We start from the raw sequence: 21,304 nt of genomic DNA on the forward strand, positions 1-21,304 counted from the left end.
AGAGCTAAGATGCATCTCTTTCAAAACTGAATGTAAATTTTTAGCTTCACAGTTGAATTAATATAGTTATACAATATTGAACTCAGTATAAACCCTGTAGGACATAAAATTGGATGAGTTTTTAACCTTTAAAAAATCTCTATTTCATTTTAAAATATATTGTTTCTTACAGAAAGACTCATTGTTTTTGCTAATAGCATTTAGATGTTGGTGCATGCATCTCTAATCTGTATGTATCTGATTATTACTAATCATGGTCAGATGCACTCGGATCCTTGGCACCTGTGTATGTTATTGGGTAGATTTCAGTGGTAATGTTTAATCACCTCTACTACTTAACATGACATAAATTTTTATGCTTCCTCCTCAAATATAACTCATTTTAAAAAATTTGTTGATCTTTTGTGTGTGTATATCACACAGAACATCCCAAACAATCTAATTCGTCTATATAAAAAAATGGCCCCCTCCTGTAGCCCCCCCCACTAGAACCCCTTTACTCTGTCTTCCCTGCTACTGTCTGCTGTGGTGTCAGCACCCCCAGCCATTCCCCAGTACTTGTCCATCCGGTGAATCTAGTCAGCCTATCTAGAAGGCTTTGTTTTAGGAAGATCAGCTATTCCTCATCTAGCATCAATCAGTAGTCAATATTCCTTTAGGTAAGATTGGGGCCTGCTGTTCATTTTCCCAGTTCTATTCTGGGTTACTATCTGGGAGTCTCTTGGGCCACCTTGGCCAATAACTCAAAAGAAGGTATCTCATGTCTGGCATTGCTTCTTGTTATGTAGCCTTTAGCTAAACATATGGACTCTTAAAAAATTATATTAGCCTCTTTAGTCTTGGGTTATACTTTCCTTTTTGGGTGTTTATGGCCATACAGTTGGCCCAGATAAACCAATTTATTTTTACTCTTAAGGCCATTTGAGGATCTGTTCCTCAGGGGTCACATGGGCTAGGGAGGAGCCCAATCATCAACACTAAAGTAGACGAAAAACACAATTCCCTCTTCCTATCCAGGAAAACTTGAGAATTTTTCATTTCTTATCTCAAAACAGCTATGAGGGACTTTTCTATCACTCAGATAACTACCAAAGATACTGGGTTGTTACCAGAGATTTAAATAAGAGTAACTTCTCATGGCATTACAAAACCATGCTTTTGTTGTTGTTGTTGCTGGGTTTTTCGTTTTGTTTTGTTTTTTGTTTGTTTTGTTTTCTCCAGTTAAGAGTTAAATGGAGGTATTTATTCAAGCAGGATAACTTTCCAAGATTAGCTTCTTGCTTCTAGAGGACCATATAAACTAGTGATCACATATAAACTAGGATCAGAAAAATGTAAATTCAGAAGAATGTTATGCTTCTACACAGAATCAAAACTGCACACTTGGCCCTGCTTTCAGTTGATATTTGCAGCTAGCTGTCTTTCTCTTGAACTACTAAAAATTGCTGAAACTATTTTCTAGGATCTGAAGGAAGAGCATCATCATGTCCATCGTCAGAATTTTCATTGCAAGTCACTGAATGGGCAAACAGACAGTGAATTGTGAAAAGCATATAAAGCTAATTATTTTTCTAGTTTCAACGCTGTCATAGTTTTTTCTTTTCTTGTCCTGATAAATCCATAAAAATGTAATTCATAGTGAAAGTGTAAGACTCTAATCAGAGCTTCATGGCTTCAGAATAGCCATTGTAACTGTGTAGAAGTTCACTAAGATGCACGCAGTTTGGGACTGGGCAAGTGTTTGAGTGACTATCTTAATTTAGCTGTGTGATGGTTTTATTTGTAAGGTCATAACAATAAAATGTCTTTATTAAAAGAAAGAAAGCCTCTGGAATCCTGAGAGGAAGTTAAAGCCTCTGGAATCCCCAGAGAAAGTGAAGATTGCATGCTATATTACCTGGAAAGGAAATAGGTGAGAAACTTACAAGATCTCCCATGGATTGTGGGAATCTCTATATTCTACAAATCTGCACATATGACCACAAGAGCCCACGACCTCAAGTGAAATGGTGTAGGAGGTACAAGAACTTAGCATGGCACGGGGGTGCTAGAATCAGATCCACAAACAAACTGCCCTTTATAATTAAACATTAACTTCTAGCTCAGCTGGGATCAACTGAATTTATGTTTCTGCCATATCTGTGAGTGGGAGAAGATGATCTGGCACCTTTGAAGAAATAAAACTTGAGAATTCAGTGATTAGACTTTGTCTCTAGATTAGCTGGGAGCCTCTGTGTGGCCACAACACAGTAGTCATTTCATCGTCACATACGTCATTCTAGCTCAGAAGAGCTGGTGCTTCAGAGAAGGTTAGGGAGAGAACAGCTCCTGTGACCTATTCGGCCAGAGCCCAGGCAGCAAGAAGTCATTTCCTGCATCCTTCCTGACTCTGGCAGTGTTGTGGTATTGTGGTTTGTTGCAAAACACACACACACACACACACACACACACACACACACACACAGAAGGAGAGATCTGCTTTAAAATGTTATCCTTTTTTATAAAACACTATATGCTTGTTGGGAAAAAAAAGAAAACTCAGAAAATATATTAAAAAAACACTCTCAATAACTCTGAAATGTATTGTTAATATTTGAGGATATATATGTGTGTATCACGCACAAAGCTTGCCAACATTTAATGTCAGTATACACCCATATGTATATGTAGTACAAATTACTATAAGTAACATTGTGAAGTATTTATTTACAATTACTATTTTGCACATTTAAATGACATGTTCAGTTTCTGAATTATTCCACACTGCTTTGAGCTTAGGATGCACACTGAGGCGTTCTGACACTTGAGTTCCATATTCTCCCTCTTCATACTGGCCACACTGAATTTCTCCTAGAACCAAACATAATCCCCATAGGAAAAAGTTAAATCATGTCCCAGTATTTAATTTTATGAGCCACTGCATGCTAGGACCTAAAAATAGCTGAAATGGAAGTTCAAGAAGCCAGAAGTACACTCCAGAAGGGACATGCTTATAATCAATACCATAAGTGATAAAATAATCAATGCTTTTGAAAGACACTTGCAAACAGATGGAATATGCTTAGCTTGAGCCAAACCTAAATATGTGGGGCCAAGGGGGGGCTTTGGCTATAACCAGCAGTCAAATATCACAGATGAATTGGAAAAATGTGGCAAGGACAGCTTAAATGACTCCAGTGAGGAAAAGATGCAGTTAAGAAAGCTTCTAACACCATCTAGGATTCCCAAGAGCCTCTTGCCAGAAGAGGAAGAAGAAAGATATGAATATCTGCCTGATACAATACCTGCATGCTTCTTTTGAACATCCTCATGAGAGTGTCACAGAGTGGAGATAGCTCTGCAGTTAACAGTGTTGCTTATGTGTACAATATGTATACTTATCAGCCTCTGATTACACCTGGTGTCCTCCCTCTACAGACACAATCCTAAATCAAACAGCAATGAAAAAAATAAAAGAACTGAAAATAACCAACAGAAATAAGCAATTCATAATGGGAAGCCAGTGGCACTTCAACACTAATTTATTTAGTGTGTAGAATTGAAGAAACTTGTAGAAGAGACCTTGAAATAGAGATGAAGGAACAAACATGCTCAGGTAAGCCAGCCTGCTGATGTTTCTATAAGGTTTCTTGGTTTAAGTGTGACTACTTCCATTCAGTCATGGATGTATGCAGTGGTGAGTGCTCTCCACAGCCAATTTGTTGATCAGATTCTTGTTAAGAGGTGAAACACTGGAAAACTCTCACCCTGTCTATGCCTTAGGGTAAGGTACAAAGCTGGACCAGAAGTCAATTTCTTTTTAGGATTAAAATTATATATAATCCCATTCCTCTAACCTCACTGGCCTAGAAGTTGTGAAGAAATGGCTATAATTATAGTACAGTTCTCTGGATGCTTAGATCTATGGCTATATATCCATTGGTGCATATGTGCATGATCTATACAGCAATAAACACATCTGTAAACATATAGATGGATGCATTTGTGCAAAATATATCTAGCAATAGACACATAGGAACATATATGAATACATGCATATGTGTTCACATGTGTACATAATTTATACAATAGGCACATGTGGCAACATGGATAGATGTATATATACATGCAGAATAGACATGCAGATATATATGGAGGTATGCACATGTACTTAATTGATATATAATAGATACATAATCAAGAGAAAATAAAATACCACTAGACAATAAGAAATAAAGGACCCTCAAACCTCCAGTCTTATTCCTTCACTATCAGGAAGCATTGGTCCTTAGAGGTAGAGCTCAGTTCAAATCCTAGCTTGGGTATATAGTTCCCTGAGTCTAATTGACTAATAGTTCCCTAGTCTAATTAGTCTCATTATCTTAACTACAAATGACAAGATTATTCCCTACCCTTCCTTGTAAGTTTACAAAAGGAATTAAATGAAATAATGGAATATTTGGCATGCAATTGGAATACAGGTATCATTTTCTCAGTGTTAACTCACTTTCCTGAGATATTTGCAGTTTTATTATTATTATTATTATTATTATTATTATTATTTGTAGCTTTAGATGGCCTTTTTGCCTTAGAACATGAAGCTCACTCCTTCCCATCGACTTACTCAACAGTTTTCTGTGTCTACCCCTAGATTTCTAAGGAAAATCCTGTCCCTTTGACATAATAAATATTTGCTGAATACTTGCCATTGTTTATGATATTGGGTGCATGAAAGAGAGCTGAGTCATAACACAATTGTAGCACAGATCTTAGGTTGAGCCTGCCTTACACTTTCTACACTAGCACGAGGTGTGACTCATTATTTCTTCTTCCCAGCGTATGCTTGAAGTTTAAATTGCTTTTACCCATTTGCTTTCTCTTACTGTCTAGAACCTACTGAAGTCCACCTGCTAGTTCTGCCCTTTGCTGCTCATGCCCTCACAATGGTACCCACTGCCTCTTCTTTCCGTTAAGTCATTTACTCATCTATTAAGGAGGACGTGAGCACCTGGAACTTGAGTCTAGTTGTTATGGAATGAATCAGGGATAAGATAGGGATCTTGCTCTTGGGATGGTTGTAAGTAATTTTAATTTTTAAAATTAAGCTTAAATTAACCCCAAAAGAGTTTTATTCTCATGTGCCCACTTCCTCAGTCAGTCACCCTTGATCATCCAAATTGCTCATCTAGAGTCTTGCTTTGGTCATTATTCATTTCCTCCTTTTATAGAAACTGACAGAGAAAAACAAGATTAAACAATCTAAAATAATTCTAAAGATTACGCTGACTGAAGAGAAAGTTGAGTTTCATTTGAGTGTATAATTGAGGACAGAGATACAAAAGTAAACTTAGGAATATGGGTAGAGTGGGGTAAGTAATTCCTGAGGAATTAGATTCAAACTCAGTGAAGGAACCCCAAACATTGGCACACAACTACATTGTAAAAGGTGAATTTCACAGAACAGCTCTTCTACTGGAAGCAATTTGTGCAGGAATTATAACTGACTTCTTCAAGGTAATGAACAACCAAGACATCACTTTCCTCAAGGACGAGAAGAAAACACAGTCAAAGCATTCTTTGTGTGCTTTCTGACCCAGTTTAGGGACTAGTTTAATATTCAAAGGGAAAATGTGTCCTCTTCACTTTAGAAAGTTTGATGTTGAAAGACAATTTAGGTCACTGGCTCCTGTGAGCATTTCTCCAGTGAGGAAGCTGCATATAAGCATCCATCGCTTGTATTATTGATAACAAAACTGGTAAAGGCCTACGAAAGCCAACAGCTTTCTCTCTGGGCCATTCAGAAGAAGCAATTAAATCAAAATTCTATTCTAGTTTCCCTTTTAGGGGAATATGGCTGTGCTTTGAACACCAAATCTGGGAAAGTGGCGTACCAATGTGAACTTTTCTTTTCAAATATATTTTCAAGCTCTCTCTCCACAGCAATCCAAAATCAGAAAGGACATGATAGATACATTAAATTTTGGTTAGCAGCATAATCATTTTTGCCTTGGTAGAAATGGAATTTTTTTCCCACAAGCAGAACGAACAAAGCCATCCTTTATGTTCCCAGCTCCCATGTGTCAAGTAAAGGGAGCCACATGCCCCCTTGAGTTGCCATTGTGCATAGGCAGGTCTAACACCTCTGGAGATTTCTGAGAGCTGGGGAGGGTGGGTCTTACCTGGCCCAGACCCTGCCATGTGACGGATCTCTGTAAATATTTGTTGAATACATTTTCCCTTACGAACATTTCAGAATATTTTTGAAATGCAAACCTATTGAGCATTGCACATGAAAGCCTTTTCTCACTCCTTCCAGTTCCTGCTACAATGCTTGTTTTTCCCTCCAGCTGCCTTCCTCAACTACACGAGCATCTAAAGAGTACCCAGCAGGCCATGGGTCAGAGCATCTAAAGAGTACCCAGCAGGCCATGGGTCATGCTTGCTCACATCGCAATGCCTTTGCACACAATCTTTTCCTCCACCCAGAATGACTTTCCCTCCATCTTTTAAGATTTATATGATTCAGGGCTGGGTTGTAGGTCAGTGGTAGAATGCTAGCTTAGTATGTGTGAGAGACTGTATGAAATCATGTAAATCACGTAAACGTAGTAAGAACAGCAGTCTAGGTGTGATGGCACATGCCCGTAATCCCAGAACTTGAGAAACAGAGGCAAGAAGATGGGGAGTTTGAGGCCAGCTTGGTCTATGTGTTTTGAAAAACTAGATTAAACATTAAAAATGCTTGTTTAACCCTTAACAGCAACCTTGTTCTCAGGGAAAATTGGTTGTTTCACATGCTGCTTTCCTGTAACATGGTTTCTAGCTATGTTCTTCTGTTATCTTTTTATGAAAAGTATTAGGACTAATAGTTCATGTTATTCCCCTGGTTACTTGCTCAAGTCCCAGAGGATAGAGATTATGGCATTTTCATCTTTATATTATTAATGAGCAGCATAGAGCATGGAACATAGGCTGCACTGGACTGACCAACGAATACAAAACTTCTCATATCTACAGTTCCCCATCTGTGGATTCAACTGTCCATGGATTGAAAACACTCAGGAAAAAACTGTTCTAATACAGACTTTTCTTGTCATGATTCACTAAACAATATGGTATAACAACTATTCACACAATGTCTACAGTACATTAGGGATTATAAACAATCAAGAGATGATTTAGCCTGTGTGGAAAGCGTGGGTTTGTTATATGAAAATATTAGGCCATTTTTAAAAAAGTGATTTGAGTATCACACATTTTGCCATCTACAAGGATCCTTCAATCAACCGTCTATATGGACAATAAGGCATGAAAATAGAAATTTACTTCCTTCCAGTATTTGTTTAACAGAATTTAGAAGCACAATTTTTAAAAGTTTAATCAGAGAGTTGATTTTTTTTCAGTTTTAGTTAAAAACATTACCTGAAACCCTCTTTGTCATAAGGCAAAAGTAAATAAAGTGGGTGATAACCTTGGCCATTTTAAAACATCCACTTCTAATAATCACATGCTGAATCATAGTATTTGAACAACTTCTCAAATACTCGTTTTATTTTTCTCCACTGACTCCTGATTGTAACCAAAGTAAATGCTTCGTTGTATTTTTCTTTGATAAAATGAAAGTTATTAAAAAGAAAAAGAATAAAACTGAAAAAAGAAGCTTAACAAAGCTGTGGTGTCTCCTCTGCTGTTACCTAGGCAGCCTGTGAAAACTAATCTTTCAACCTGCTGAGGTCAGAACATGACATTTTATTTAAGAAGTCTACCAAATAAGGTCTGAGACTTCAGAAGCTAGGGTTGAGAAAACAGTTTTCAAATACTGGCATAGTAATTGTGATATTTGAAATTTAGTTATAGTAGGCTTTTTTTTTTTTTAAAAAAAAAAAAAAAAAAAGGCCTGCCCCAAACACAGCAATCCTTCTGATTACAGGGATTTAGAACAAACATGGAGGAACAAAGGACCCAGTAAGTCTTCAAAATCACTCTAGTGGTCTAGACATAATAGACTAGGGAAGCAGGTGGCATGAGGGTGAGGAGATCCAACATGCCTCCTATGATAAAGCTCACCACAGTTATTCTGCTGGTACTTATTTCTAGTATGCTGCATAGCATCTCATGCATAGGATGCACCTGATGAAGTCAGGGCTAAGTGGGAATTGGTCCATTAATGACACACTGTACATTCTGTATTAGTTACTTTTCTTTTTTGAATTTTATTATTTTTATTTTATGTATATGAGTGCATTGCCTGCCTGTAAGTGCACCGCCGTGCAGTGCTCACAGAGGTCAGGAGAGGGAGTCAGGTTCACTGGAACTGGAGTTACAGACAGTTGTTAGCTGCCATGTGGATGCTAGGAACTGAACCCAGGTCCTCTGCAAGAGCAGTCAGTGCTCTTAATCGCTGACCCATCTCTATAGCCCGTAGTCACTTTTCTTGTTGCTGTCACAAAATACCTTAGAAAAGCAAGGTAAGCCTTCTTGGCTGACCCTGAGGAAACCCTTCCATAGGTGTCTGTTTTTGAGCAGAGAACCCCCGTGGTGGTGGTGGTTTTCTACACTTAGGCTCTCTTCAAATGAATTTGCATTTTCACAAGTTGGAGCCCTTGGTGAGTAGAGCCTTGCACTCAGGGCATCTTTCCCTTCATCCTAGTGAAAAGCATGAAGTTTCTCTTTAACAGTTGCAGGTGCTTTGTCTGTACTCTCCTTAACTTTAGTGTTAAACTTGCTGACACTCCTTAGCCAAAGCTCACAATTTTTTCCTATCTTTCTGCGCTGCTTGCCTCTCTTCTCTCTCTCCCTCTTTCTCTCTCTCTCTCTCCCCCTCTCTCCCTCTCCCTCTCTCCCTCTCTCCCTCCCTCCCTTCATTGTAGACCTGCAGAAATAGCAGCTTGAGTAGAATACAGCCAGATTTATTGCCAGAATATGACACAAACAGCATCTATTCTAGTTCTTAATAGAGTCCTTGTTCTCTGAAGCTTCATCACCTGGCCTTCCCCTGTCCACATTGCTCTCAGCATTCTGGTCTTCAAGCTCTTGCTAGGATTGCACTCCTCTTGCAGCTTTCTAAAGCTTCTCTAACCCACAGTCCAAACCCTTCTAGTTCTGCAAACCAGTTCAAAAGGCCTAAGAACTACATCCCAGGTTTCTCACAGCAACAGTCCCACTCCTCAGTACTAGGTTTCTGTACTACTTTTCTCATCGTTGTGACAGAATACCTGACTAAAGTAACTTCAGGAAGGGTTAGTTTTTTCTCACACTTAGAAGGTATAGTCTGTCATAATGGGGAAGTCATGGCAGCTGGTCATATTGTGTCAGAAAGCAGAGATGAATGTTGGTGTCCACATTCTCCTTTGCATTCAGTCCAGGACTCTGACCCATGCCATTTAGGGTGGGTCTTCCCATTTCAGCTAAGTCATTACAGAAATACCCAGAAAACATTTTTGGAGGTATGTTTCCTAAATGGTTCTAGATGTCAAGTAACATTAATCATCACACCCTCTTCCTGAAAAGTAAACTAACTCCATGAAAGCTTTTCCACTAAGAGAAATCTCACCTATTTGGTAACTCTTTATGGGTAAACCTATCCTACTAACTCAGGTACAGCCAACATTTTATAACATTTCCTGATGTAAAATTCAGGTTTTGCTTAAAAGCTACAGCTAGCATCTGTTCTTTTATTTTTGTTTTTATTTTTTGATAATTTATAGGATTATTTCAAAAGAGGAAAACACTGAATGTCTCTGGTGTGTCAGACACTGTTCTTAGAACTCCGCATTTTCTCATTTATTCCCGTTTATTTCTCCCAATCACAGTGCAAAGCAATCGATACTCTTACTATTCCTGCTTCAAGTAACTTCTCAATCTCAAATCCTCATCTTAAAACTGAATACAGCAAAACTTCATCACTGAAGATTAAATAATATAAATCATTTATCTTGGTGCTTAGCCACAATAATTCAATAAGCATTCTTCCCTTTTCTCAACTAAACTCATGAAGTTTTCTAGCTGTTGCTTTAAGAAGATTGTATGTGAAGTTTATCATATTACTCATTAGGAAAACAAAAATTATACCATGACTATAGAGTGGCTAGATAAATCAATCAATCAAGTATCTGTAAGAGCACAGAACAATAACATAATGAGAGCATGAAGTAGCATTATCATTTTGAAAAACTCTTCAGTAGTTTCTGCTAATCTCACACATGTATATCCTATAACCAGCCTTTAATTACATCCCTAGATACACATTCAGAAAAATTAGTGCATATGTCCAGAAGAATACCCATAGCAGCTTCAATGATGGGAGTCCACAATGAGAAATGGCCCAAATGTCCATTAATAGAAACAGAACAGACCAGATATGATATTCACATCACTTTTCATAGAATGGTTTTAAAAAATGAATAAATTTCAGAACTATCATATTGAGTGGAAGAAGCCAGACTCAACACACATTTGATATGATGATTTGACTTGCACAAAGTCAAACCGAATAAATTGGATAAGCCTGATGGAGTGTGTCGTGGACAGCAGTTCCATGTGATGACAGGAAGGCTCAGGAAGAGTCGCAGGCTCATGTGAAGTTCACTATACTCCCAAATTGTAGAGAAGGTGCCTGTGAGACAAAACCACCTGGTGGTCAGGAGGCAGAAGACAGGAGGCAGGGGTAGGGTTTAGACCTGCACAGTTCAGTGTCCTGGGAAAAGTAAGGCAGGGCCTGGTTATCAGTTTAGGATTGGATAGTTTGAGTACTATCAGTGGACTATGCTACAGGGATGGTCCCTGGTTGCTTGATACCTGGTCCTAGCATATTTAAATCAGGAATAATGCCTCCTGGTGACCAGGCCAGAGAGAGGAGTTATGGCTCTGGCTTGTGTGTATATTAAAAGCTACTTCTGGCTGAGCCTTTTTTATTTGGAAAAAGTGGCTATCTCTGCAGGGGCAGACTCCTACAGGTCAGAAATAATTTAAAATGTCAGAACATCAAATTATATATAGTGCTTGAAAAATGAATGTTCACACACACAACTCTTAGAAGTCTGGCAGTGGTTAACTTGGACACATGGTAGAGGTGGCAGTTGTGATATTAACTGGGGAAAGGCACCAGTGATGTAACTTAATATGCTTTAATAGGAAGGGTCACGTAGGTGACTGCAGCTATATAAATAATTAAAGCTTCGGTTAGAATTAAAATATATTTTTCAATGTAACATATTTCACTTCAAGAAAGCTTTTCTTAGTGATACTGTAATGGTGCCTTGGTTAGGCTGCCATTTGGAGGTGTTCATAGGATGGTGGGGAATGTCCACCCTAGAGAACTGAGTTCAGAGCTCAATAGCCCTAAGGTGTGGAAAGCACCTGCTTGTTGATGAGTCCCATGCTCGGGCACAGCTCCCCCTTCTTTGCTCACAGTGGCCAAGCATGCTCACCCTCCCCTTTGCCTTACATTTTTCGCAGCAGAAGAAAAGGTATTTTTGCTGCACTATAATTCTCTCAAGGCCATTATCATCCTGGACAGGGCCCTTTAAAATGTATAAAACAGAATGAGATGTTTCTTTATGAGGCAGTTTGGCAAAGTTGTTTGGATATGGAAAATAAGCTTGCCAGGGGCACAAAAATAAAAATTTTTTAAAAAAGAGAAAAGAAAAAAGAAACAAAGGACAGTGAAGACTCCCTCCTACAGTGTAACCCTCTTAATAGAGCATCCCGCTGCTGCTGAACAGTTCCCACATTTAATGACTAATGAATTTGGGTTCGCCCCTGCATTTGCGCAGCTGGGGACAGTGGCACTATCTACAGAGCTTTGCAGCAGAGGGTGAGGAGGTGGTAACATTGCATTTCAACTGAGCAGCCTAAACTAGGCAGTCTGCTAAGTGAGTACAAGCTGTACAGCTGAGCAATGTGAATGGACTCCACACCCTCCTCAGCACAGCTCCCCAGCTCCCTGTGGCTCCCTGCCTGCTGCACACCCCTCATGCTTTACACTTCTGTTCTGCCTTGGGTCAGCTCTCCTGGAGGATGCCCTTGTCTTTGTACATGTCAAGGCACTCTTTTTACCTGCCATGTCCTTTCTACCCCATTTTCCCTCTTCCTTCAGTTCTCAGTGAGGGGTTGCCTTTTCTAGGAAAGCCTGCGTACTCTCTTAGCTGTATTTGGTGTCTGCATCTGAACATATGAAAACATATATCAAGTCATACTGTCTGTCTCATTATCCTTCTCTGTCTCCCTAATGCCATCATTAGCTCTTTTTGATCAAGGTACCCTTTATCTTTGACTTCTAATATGAACACAATTTCTCACATAAAGCAGGAAATTTTTTGTAGAAAGAATAATATGGAAAGAATACAAAATGGAGGAGTAAAATCAATTTTGTATATTCTTGCAGTGATATGTAAATTACTAAATATATGAAAATTGAAACAATAGTCATGTTGACTGAATTAGATTGCATGAAACTTTGACCTTCAAAACAATGTCAGTGCAAACAGGACTATTGTGATAAAAACATTATTAATCTATTTTATACAGAACTACTTCTTGCATAGAAATTCAGCATCAATTAAAATGCCATAAAATCTTATCCATATTTAGTTTATGATCACATTACTAATAAACAACGGCTATTATGCTTTTTATTTTTTCAAGGACACAAATTTGTAATGGCAAAATTCTGTGGGCATTAAAAATTTGGCAATGGAAAAGCTATAATCTGTGGAAGAACTCAAGGAGGCACTTTAGGGGCATTTGAACCCATTGTGCTGTCTTGGAACAGAACTATAAATGCAGTTCTTCATTATTTCAATGTGGTCCTCCAGTGTAGGAGAGTGTCTTTTGTACTTTGTGGACGCTAAAGTTTCTTGATAAGAACTATTGTTTTCCTTTCACACCTAAAATCAGGTTTTGTGGTTAGAGCCCTTTTCCTCTTGGTATACACTGGCAAAAGGTCCACCTTCACTCACAGAATAAAATCTTACTTTCAGAATACTTGCATTTAAGCTATAGGGTGGGTAGGATGTTTATGCTAATTTCAAATTGGTGAAGTGCTGTGCCTACAGCCTTGTTAAAAGAATTAGCTTCCACCACATCACTTGGTAGAACAGGTCTAGATGACTATATTGCATCTGATGGTTCAAGTTCCCTGACCAGAGGCATGCAAGAAAGGATGGCTATCTGACCAAACCTGGATTAAGGAGAGTCCACCATGGAAGAGGGGACACAGATTGGTGAGATGTAAGGACCACAGCTGCAAGAACACGGAAAACTTGGTGCCTCAGCAAGTGTCTGTGGAATGCACTGAGAAGCTGGGCTTTGAAGAGAAGCATAAAGATGGATCAGGAAAAGCAGAAATAGGAGCCTATGGGACCCATAACAAAGAAGTCTGCATCCTTGAATTGTTAGGCCATATTTCCATTCTAGTTATTGGGTAACCCAGAGATCAGTTTTTGAAGAAAATTTTCATTTACATTAGCATGAGTTAACAATAACTATATGGTAGTTAATGCGTGTCATCTTGTTCTGAGCCATGGTGCCCAGACATTTGGTCAAAGATTATTTGAGATAAAGATTATTTGGGGTGTTTCTATTAGAGTGGTTTTAGATGGAGTTTACATTTAAATCAGGGAGCTCTGACTAAGGTGTATACACTGCTTAATGTGCAGTTGAAGGCCTGATGACAAAAATGGGCTGAGTCCCTTCAAAATAGGAAGGAATTCTGTAGCAAACTTCTGCAACATTAGCTCTTCCTGGTTTTACAGCAACACTGGCTAGATCTCTTCCCAAATCTTCAATGACCTCTCCATCAGGTTCAGGATTAACCAAGTCTCCAAGAGCACAGAGCCAATTGCTTAAAATGAAGTGTGTTCTCTCTTCCCCCACTTTCACAAACACCACATGCGCGCGCGCACACACACAGACACACACACACACACACACACACACACACACATGTTCATCCTATTGTTTCCCTGGAGAACACTAAAAAATAACATACATACCATATTCAAATTATCCCCCAAAATATCTTTAACTTTGTTCATTTGCATTATACCATTATTAGATTGAAAGAAAACTAATTTATATTTACTTAATACTGATTACAGTCTAAGGTAATGAATTTCCTAAGTGTAGTCCATTATTTTCATTATTTTAATTTATAACGAAGGAAATTAAGACAGAATTTTTGTATCTTGTCCATGATCATGTTGAGAACATGCTTTTTAATTGTTTTGCTGTTGTCAAGTACCTAAATGATCTCCATGCCTCTATTATCGGTGCACAAGACACCTGCACTCTAGCTGGATTGTAGATGACGGAGGGGAGTGAAGAGAGGTAGACTAAGATGCAGAAGAGGAACAGGAAAGGAATTCTGAGTCTGACACTAGCATGAGGCCTAACCTATCTAGCTCAGAACTTTTTCACCCAAAAACAGGATGTCATGAAGGTCATTTCATTTGGTGTAAAGCAAAATATCTGAAAATCGAAAAGGACTTTTCAAATCTGAAGTTTTTAATATCATTTCACTCTCAGTCCCTGAACAGGTCCGAATAACTGTGAATAACGACATCTTATGAAGAACTGAGACTACATTTTTTGAAAGAGAAAGAACAAGTATTCTATCCATCTTGAGAGACAGTCATTTCACCACCTACTGATGCCTATGAGCAGAAACTGCGGTAAGAGTGAATGGACTCCTCTCAGCTTCCTAGGGGAGGGGCATGCAGTGACATTCCTGTTACTCTTCTGTACTTAGAAAAGGTCAGAGCAGGGAAGGATCTTACATCATGGCTGACAAACTGTGGTCCACAGCCTTGTCCCACTTGCCCTCTGCCTACAAGTGATAGGCTAAAAATACTTTTTTTGCAATTAAAAATGGTGGGAAACAATGAAAATGAAATGGACTTGAAATGACACGAAATTTAAATTTCAGTGCTCATGAACAAGTTTTACTGGAACACAAGTATTCTCATTTGTGGCTGATGCTGGGCCACAAAGCAATAAAGCTACAAATTGCAATACAGACTGGGTAGCACGCAGAGCCGAAGTGACAGGGACATCGTGAGTTATTTGCAACAGAAGACTATCTGACCCATCGAACCGAAAATATTTATGATTTGACTTTTTATAGAAAATTTGCTGGCCCTGACCTAACCCAAACCTCTCATATTAGACAGAAGAAAACCGAAACGCTTGAAAGGTAAACTTGTTCTTCATAACTCAGGGGAGTATTAATACAGAATCAAGGTTAAAAACTTAGTTTTGTCATCTTATTTGATCATGCAGAAGTTAATGATTGAAAAATAGCTCTAGTTAGAGCCATCTTTAAATTAAATTAAATAGCCTCCAATGTAACTCACTGAATTAATCTCATATCCTTGCTCATGTGAGCTAATGTCATACGAAAAAAATCATTTTGAAATGGAATGTCTTCACCTATTCATTGAGATGAACTCTGTGTTCATTTTCTGAAACAGTTCTAAGCAGATGCTATTGTAGAATAAAACAATGGTAAAATTTTAAATATTTCACTTGATACATCAGTCAAACTGACAAATAAGTTCTGTTTTTAATTTGCAAAGCAACATTATGGAACGTTTGGTTTCACAGAAAATGGACACATTCTAATTTCTTGTAAGATGATTGACAATAAGATGAGAAAATAATTTCTTAGTCTTTCTATATTTAGTGAATACAACTTGACCAATTAATTCTCTAAATGTATGCTAAATTTTACTCTTGTAAAATAGAAAAGGAAATGTGACTAAAGTTAAAATGTTCCTGTCTAAACCCTAGGAGTTATCTCTTGACAGTCTAGAAAAACAATTACCTACCCAAGCCTTAAAATACCAGTCCTCAAAGCAAAACTTTTAAAGCAGTTATTGTCGACTTGGGGTGATGCTTCACTTCAAAGGCTATTTGGCAATATCTGGAGACATTTTTGACTGTCACAACACAGGCAATTCTTTGTATAAATGGTGGATAGAAGCCAAAGGCCCTGCTACATGTCTTATAATGCAGAGGTCAGGAAACTCAAAAGGTCAGTTGTGCTGAGGTTGGAAGAACAGAGTTCTCAAAGCGTTCGATGCTTCTGCAAATTCAGCTGCCAGGCCCTACATGGTCAAGCCACCATTTAAGCTACTGCAGAGCAAATACTTCTTATCTGAGCTAACTTGTTAACGTTTTCATCCAGCAAGGAAGATAAGAGATTATGCCACAAATAGCTGTTTATTTTTCCCAGCCACATGTGTTTTTGATCTTAATCAACAGCGGTGGGATTATTTTCTGACAATCTGGAATAATTCTTATTTCTTCCACAAGAAAATTATTTCCATCTACTTTTTTCTACTAAACACCTGATAAAATATTTCTACTTGACAGTGTTCTATAATAACAACAACAAAAAAAAACCTAATATAATCAGAAAAGTAAATCCTGGCTCACATCTACACTTAAATACCCAAATACTTGTTATATTTAGACACTGTCCAAAGACATAGCTACAACAAGTTTAACAGGCAGCTTTCCTTCTAATATTATTTTCTTGAATTCATGCTGTAACCTAGTGAACATGATTAAAGGAAATAATTCATATTTGATCACTAAATTATTAATTCTCAAAACAACATTACAGAATGTTTGCTTTCACAGAAATTGGACATATTCAATTTCTTTACCACAATCAATAAATTAGGTAATTTCAATATCTCACTTTTTCTTAAAGTAAATATTATTAAAGCAGGCACCTGATCTGAACTACTTAGTATCTCCTTGAGTCTGCATTTCATTCTGCACTGTAAGTATTAAGTATTATACTGCATTCTGCACTATAAGTATTAAGTATTATACTGCTTATTGATTCAATTCTTTAATACTCTAATTTTTCCCAAATTGGACATGAAGTAACTTCAAAATATTCTTTAATTACTTCAAAATACTCTTTAATTACACAAAAGTACCAAGATACTGCAATACCATTTCATATTTAAGTGGCAGATTCATACCCCTGAATTAAGCACACACTGTTCATTTTCTCCAACTTTTACCCATTCAAGCACAATTCATTTAGCACCCGACATGTCCTAGGGTTTCTGCTAGATGCTCCATGTACCAAACTCAATGAAATATGATTCTTGACTTCACACTCTTCAGTCTGGGCGTTGAGGGGTAGAAATGTCTAGTGACTTTCACAAACATGTAGAAGAGGGAAGCCGATCTTCTTATGCTGGGGATTCAGGAAATCCTTTCCTGAACTCATCCTACTCATCTGAGTTGAGCATTAAAAGATGGACAAGAAGGGCTGGAGAGCTGACTCAGTGGTTAATAGCACTGGCTGCTCTTGCAGAGGACTAGGGTTCTATACCCAGCACCCACATGGCAGCTAACAACTGTCCATAACTCCATTTCCAGGAGCTCTAACTCCTCCTTCTGAGCTCCACAGGCATTGCACAACATTGTGCAGGCAATACACTCATACACATAAAATAAAAACAACAAATAAAATTTTCTTTAAGATGGACAAGAGTTGGCAAGGAGAAGTGTGGATTTGGTAGAAGTACATATATTTTGCAGGTATGGAAATCACTTTACAACAAGACCAGCTATAAAGAACCTCACAGTTCGAGCAATGGAAACGAGATTATGAAGTCCGAGAAGTAGGAGAGGCCAGATCACAGAGGACCACATTTATCAGTCCAAGGATTCAGATTTTACTCTGCAGGATATGCAGAAGCACAGAAGAACATCAAATAATGCGCCCAGCACACTTGCATTTTAAATGGACCATTCTGGTGACTGTGGGAAGGAATGATTTCAGGTAGACAACACTGGAGGCAGTTATAGTATTTTGGGCCTAAGAAGTAGAGTCCAATTTTGGGAACTAGGAATAGACAGAAGGGGGTGGATCAGAGAAAGTTACGAGAAAATTTGGCAGGGCTAATTGGTGGATTATGTAAGGGATACAGCAAAATAAGCAAAAGGCATAGACCAATGTTTTCCAGTTTGAGTGATTTGGTCAATGGTGGCTCCCGCAAGTGAAAGGAAGTCCAGAGCAAAAGAGAAAGACCGAATTGAAGGAGCTTGCCTAGCTCAGCAATGGCCATGCGACTAGGGCAGCAACTAGACCTGGTGTTGTTTCTCTGCTTCCAGGTTTCTCCTTCACCACATATGGAAGTGTGTAGTGTCAAGTAAACAAGAATGAGGCTAACATGCGGCCTTCTCTTCCAACCCAGATGTTAACTTATGGAGTACACCTTTCTGGCATGTAAATTAGGTTTCCTGCATGATCCCTTATGAAGCCAGAGTAATAGTTTTTCAGTGTTCTGCGAGCAGGGGAAATTTCAAGATGTGGGTGAATGATGAGCCTATATACAGATTTATAGGGTGATAGTAAATGCTCAGTTTTTAAAAATAAAATGGGATAGCCAGGTGTGGTGGCACACCTTTAATCTCAACACTTGGGAGGCAGAGGCAGGTGGATCTCTGTGAGTTCAAGGCCAGCCTGATCTATATAGTGAGTTCCAGGACAGCTGGGGCTACAGGGAGACCCTGTCTCAAAATAGATTAAAAAATAAAAATAAAAATAAATAAAATGGGATACTGACTTGCAGTCCTTGCCAGAGGCATGTTTTAGTGAGCCGATGTCTCTATTGTAATGTCACATTTTAGAAGAGAAGGTTCTCAAATGTTATTATGCACAAAATTACTGATCAACTGAAGACTCTCAGGCCCTCCCAGCACTATAATTTAGCAGGCCTGGGTAGAGTACCGAGGACAAAATCTATGACAGGAAGTCTTGAGCCACAGTTTTAAGAAACATTCCTTCAAAAGATGAATATCCTTCCCTTCTCTTGTTCCCTGCCTCCATCCTTCCATCCTTTCTGTCCCCTCTTCTATCTGCCCTTCCTCTCTTATCATCCTTTCCTTTCTAACTACCTTACCTCATCCACCATCCACAACCGTCTCTTCAGATCACAATGTTATATTAACAACAACCCAAAGCAGGGCAGCTGAACTCAATCTATTTCTCTCTGTATGATCTTTCATGATTAAATTCTGAAAACCTGTGAATTGTTTACTTCAAACCTTTTGCTCCCACTGTTGACTAACACAAAATCTGTTCTGCCCAGATGCCAGCACAAGACAGGCCACTGAATTAAGCTTCCCTCCAGCTCTGTTGAATTCAGTGTTCCTCAGTGTGGGGTCCTTATAAGAGCTGCAGGCAACAGGCTCACTGGGAGAGCTGGTTAATATACATATTCCTGAGCCTAGCGCTAGTTAAGGTGCAAATTCTGAATCTCTGCTTTCCTACTGAATCGGTAGCCTGGAGAGGGGACTTCAATATTCACTTTTCTCTGCGACTCCCAGAACATGGCTAAGTAGTCTTAGGATTTTATGTATCTTTCACTGTTCGTTCATTGACCTATTTATTCAATACACATTTCTTGAATACTTAGGGTTAAAAGTCTTTATGTCAGAAAATGAAAAGGAAGGAAGAATGTGATCTAGCTGCTGCCTGAAAATCTGGGGCCAGTTGAGGTTACACCAACAGCCAGGAGAGGACAGGGCTGAATGCCACACTGAGAGGCAGGAAGTCTCCACAAAAGGCAGAGACAAATCTTGGCGGGTGTATTGCTGTGATCCCAGGCTTCCCTGAGTGAGGTGGCCCTGGGCTTGGCTATCTCAACCATTTCCACCCCAAGACCACACATTTTCATTCTTGCCTCTACAAAAGAGAGGACAGAACCTTGCAGAGAGTCAGGAACGTTTCTTGTAGCCTCAGAAATTCCCCTAGGCTGCCTGAGAACATTTCACAAAAGGGCAAGTCACATGGTCCAGCAGTCTGAGAGGAGGCCATCAACACAAACACCAGACATCCTCTCTGGGATTACAATTTGCTCACTTTTTTTTTTTTTTTTTTTTTTTTTTTTTTTTTTTTTTTTTTTTAAAAAACCACAGGCTGGCATGTTGAAGAGATAGAAAGATATATGTTCCTTTACATGTAGTCCTTAAAATTCTGTGTAACAATATACCCCATTTTCCTAAAAGAAATTTATTCTTTGTTTCTGTCTTTAAGGTTTTTATAGACCATAGGAAGCTCCCTGAGCCTGCTCACCATGGTTTAAGCCCATGTGTAGATAGAATAGTGTGTGCATCAGCTCTGTGCGTGGAAATTAACTGCTGCTTACTATGGTTCAGTTGTGATCTGTCCTCACTAAGCAACAATTCTGAGTTTTGATATTATTCAACCTCTCTTAGAGGAGTCTGAATTTTATATGGGATTGGAAGACCTTTGGGGGGGGCATACACTTAAAACAAATTGAGAGTGGGTGTGGTAGCGGATGCCTGTAATTCTAGCACATAGTATGTCAAGGTAGAAGACAGCCACTTGTTGGTGGCCAGCCTGGGCTACAGAGTGAGACTCTTTCTCAAAAACATAGAAATAAAGAATGAAATGAATCTCAATTGTTCCTTGAGAATTTGAGCGCATCAAAGAGCAGTCCATTTCTGTAATAACTCCCATCAACTGTAGGAGACACAGCAAATCTCTCTGGCCAGTAGACTCTTGCTATGCTTCAGCAACAATCTGATGAACAGGGCTAACTTCATATGGAAATATAGAAGTGTTAGACTTCAGCACTTTGGCAGAACTGGGGCTTCCCTTATCCCCTAATTGAATTACTGCTTTTTCAAGTATTTGCCTTTAGCTACCCACTTTACATTCATTAGTTCATGTGCATAAAATTAGAAAGGAGAGAAAAAATAGAACAAGTATGAACTGACTGGAGCCCAACAAGCTGGCCTGCAAGGAGGGGACATTAGTGGACAAACCTGTCCATAGCTTCACAAGATAGATTACATTCAAAGTGCTACTACTGCTGATTTCCATATTATTTTTACTTCAAGGTTTTTTGCTATTTGTGCTTCATTAGGAACTATAATCGAGAGCCGCATTATTGACAGAGAAGTGCATTATTTAATTTTCCTCAGTCTTATTAGAGTCAGCAAATGACAGGACTTTCTAGCTTCACCGGGAGGACCACAAGTGGCTCTGTCCTTCCTTCTCAGGACGTTTGTTCTCAAGCACTGGGACTTCCATCCAATCAGACCCCAAAGATGGCAGCTCAAAAGTCATCCTAGATTCTTTCCTCCAACACAAATAATCACTATAACGAGTCCCTATTTGATTTACTTTTATTACTTTGGTCTTAGCCCAGGTTCTTAGAGATTCTCCAGGTCTCTAATCTAATCACTCAGCTTCCACTCGCCACAGCAGACTCAGTCTAGACCCTACAAGCAGAGCAACTACACAACACCGAATACGGCAGTCACT

At 38.8% G+C, this 21,304-nt stretch overlaps 1 protein-coding gene across 19 annotated transcripts in view; it reads right to left on the reverse strand.

Annotated features, from left to right (window-relative positions):
* The window catches only part of Trpm3 (transient receptor potential cation channel subfamily M member 3), a 559,244-nt gene that overhangs the window by 533,430 nt on the left and 4,510 nt on the right, over positions 1–21,304 (reverse strand). The gene's annotated exons all lie outside the window — the stretch shown is intronic.

This window comes from Nannospalax galili, unplaced genomic scaffold, assembly GCF_000622305.1.
Source record: "Nannospalax galili isolate Female #2095 unplaced genomic scaffold, S.galili_v1.0 scaffold761, whole genome shotgun sequence".
Lineage (NCBI taxonomy): Eukaryota > Metazoa > Chordata > Mammalia > Rodentia > Spalacidae > Nannospalax > Nannospalax galili.